We start from the raw sequence: 3226 nt of genomic DNA on the forward strand, positions 1-3226 counted from the left end.
CTGGTGTTTCAGGTTCAGGTTCAGGTTCAGGGTGATCGGTTCTTCTAGGCATTCTAACCCAATTACCATCTCTATAAACACATCTCAATCGATGAAGTAGATTTTTATTTATTATGCTACACCTATCCACTTTCATCACTTCTTCGTCGGGTGGGATTTGGATATCGTAGGCTTTAAGGATTCTAGTGATTATACCTCCATATGAAAGCATCATGTCTCTCTTAGATAGTTCTATCATGTTTTGTTGAATGAGGTATCCAAAGCATATATTATGTCCTTTCATGATCCAATACATAGTTCCTAATTCCAATTGACTTACTTCATCACGATGATATTGTTTAGGGAGAATGATGCTTGTTAGGATATGATGAAGTACTTTAGTGTTTAGTGGTAGTAGATGTTCACAGCTTTTAGGAACTATCACTAAGTTGGGATTACCGAAAATTGTTCCTAAGGCTTCAACATATGTTGTCCCAACTGTTTCATTGTCTCATGATCCTCTAAAATAAAGTCCTCTATTTTTTACAGAAATGCCTATCATGTCACAAATGAATTTTTCCGTAATGGAGATGTATTGTCCTAAGAGATAGGTGGACATTCTTTCTTCTTCATCTACTTGTAGATTGTTGTAAAACAATCTAACAAGTCTTGGATAGATGGGTTCACTAATTTGTAAAATAGGGATTAGATCTAGGTTGGCAAACCATTGGATTGTCTCTAAGTCTCTTAGTTCATCTAAATCTACATATTTTCCTTTATTGACACTTCTAAATTCAAAGGAGGAAAATTTTTCAGCATGATACTTTGAATCAAAGAGGGTAAGATCAAAGTCTTCCACTAATCTCCTCTTTCCTTTGTCCCTTAAGGATCTTCTAAAGCCCATAACTACTGTTATTTGAGAGGATAGTAATGAGCAAGTATAAATGAATCAAAAACAGAATTTAGAGGGCTCTTAGAGAATACCTTGAGTGAGATCTTCAAGAGAAGGAGAGATTGTTGATCTTTTGCTTCGAAATGAGAAGGATTTGGGATGCTAAGATGGGAGAAATGAAGGTGGAGAGGCTTTGGAAGAGAGAAGAGGGGAAGGGAGTAAGTTGGGGTCGGTTCCACCGCCGGCCCTAGCTTGGTTAAATAAGGGGGCAAGATTGCTAGCGGTTGCACCACTAGCTGGGGCGGTGCAACCGCTTGCAACATGTGACAGTCGGCGGTGCTACCGCCAGTTGGAGCGGTGCCATTGCCTGTAGGCAGTGAGCACTCGTTTTGACTGCTGTGTGGTTTATTTTGAATGTTTCTTTATTTATAGAGCAGTCAACTTTACTTTCGTAACTACGTAAGAATTTCTATTTTAAGATGAGACATTTGCACAATCAAGATAGATTTAGTGACGCGCATATTGTTCTTCAAATGTCGTATTCATGTTTGTGACAGTTTGTCCACGTTGGTAAGCTTTGTAAGTACATGACAAACTTTGCTTACACAACGTAAGTTCATGATATAGTTGAATTTAAAAAGTGACGAACTTTTCAGTTTGATGGGATTGGAAATCCAGAGGATATGTGAAGGTACATATGGGTTTCCAATTCTGAGGGTTAAAATAGGTTTGTATTGCTTTTGTAATTTTAGTTTTCTAATCTTCTTTTCATTTACGCTTAGGGAGCATCATGTGTTCTTTTTGGATCTCGGGTTATAGAGAATCCAAAAAGCAGGATATTATTTCTTGCTCCCAGCTTGGGATGGTTTACGTTTCTACAAAACAGGATAATTTTTAGGTACCCATTTACTTTTGGGTGCCTCAAAAATTGATCTATATTGTTTGTCATGTTGCATAGAGTTCATCATGGTTCCTTTAGGAACCCAAATTAATTTGTTCGGACTAATTTTCTAGAATGGACAATAATGTGTTTTGTGTCCATACTTGCAACAAAAGTTGCATTTGCTTTGGTGTTGAACATGTAGGATGGGGCCTTTTATGAAGGTGGTTGGATTTTGGTGAGAATTTCTCACAAATCTGATTCCACTTCTTTTGGGAATGTAACCCTTGTTTGTAAGAATCATGTTCAAAGATTTGCTACTAACCTCAAATTTCTTCAAGGTGTCCATGAGTAGCAAATTTTGCTTTTGGATAGTTTCTAGATCATGGCATTTGATACAAGAGTTTAAACCATCATGATATTCAGTCTTTAACTTATCGAAATCATAATTAAGACTATCATGCTCCTTTTTTAGCAATTTGTATTTTCTACTAATAATCTTGCATTCATCAAATAAATCATGGAAGGCATTTAATAATTCATCAAATGATAAATCTGCATCAATTAAATTTGTTACCTCATCTCCAATGGCCATTAAGGCGTAATGAGCAACTTGCTCGGTGTTGGACTCCTCTTCTTCGGACGCGCTCGAATCATCCCATGTTGCTTTGAGCGCCTTCTTCTTTGATGTTCTTTTCTTGACTTGGGGACAATCACTCTTGTAGTGTCCCGGCATTTTGCATTCATAGCAAATAACTTGGTCCTTTTTGGGTTCAAGTTTATTTTTTGTGTCATTTTTAAATTTGTTTCTCTTAATGAATTTTTTGAATTTTCTTGTTAGAAGTGCCAAGTCATCGTCACAGTCCTCATCACTTGAGTTTTCTCTCAAGTGGTCATCAAGAGTTCTAAGTGTCATATCCTTCTTGTACTTTGGAAGGATGTCTTCTTGCTCTTCATGAGCCTTGCATGTCATTTCATAAGTCATTAGTGACCCGATTAGTTCTTCAAGAGGGAAGTTGCTCAAATCTTTAGCCTCTTGAATAGCAGTGACTTTAGGGTCCCAACTCTTAGGAAGGGATCTTAGAATTTTATTTACAAGCTCAAAATCCGAAAAACTTTTGCCGAGTCCTTTTAGACCATTGACGACATCCGTGAAACGGGTGTATATGTCGCCAATAGTCTCGCTCGGTTTCATTCAGAAAAGTTCGAAAGAGTGTATCAAAAGATTGATTTTTGACTCTTTCACTCTACTTGTGCCTTCATGAGTCACTTCAAGTGTATGCCAAATATCAAACGCGGTTTCATAAATCGAAACACGATTAAACTCATTTTTATCAAGCGCACAAAATAAGGCATTCATAGCCTTTGCATTAAGAGCGAAAGTCTTCTTCTCCAATTCATTCCAATCGATCATTGGAAGAGAAGATTTCGAAAATCCATTTTTGACAAGATTCCAAAGTTTAAAATCCATTGAA

Source organism: Musa acuminata, chromosome BXJ3-9 (genome assembly GCF_036884655.1).
Source record: "Musa acuminata AAA Group cultivar baxijiao chromosome BXJ3-9, Cavendish_Baxijiao_AAA, whole genome shotgun sequence".
Classification (NCBI taxonomy): domain Eukaryota; kingdom Viridiplantae; phylum Streptophyta; class Magnoliopsida; order Zingiberales; family Musaceae; genus Musa; species Musa acuminata.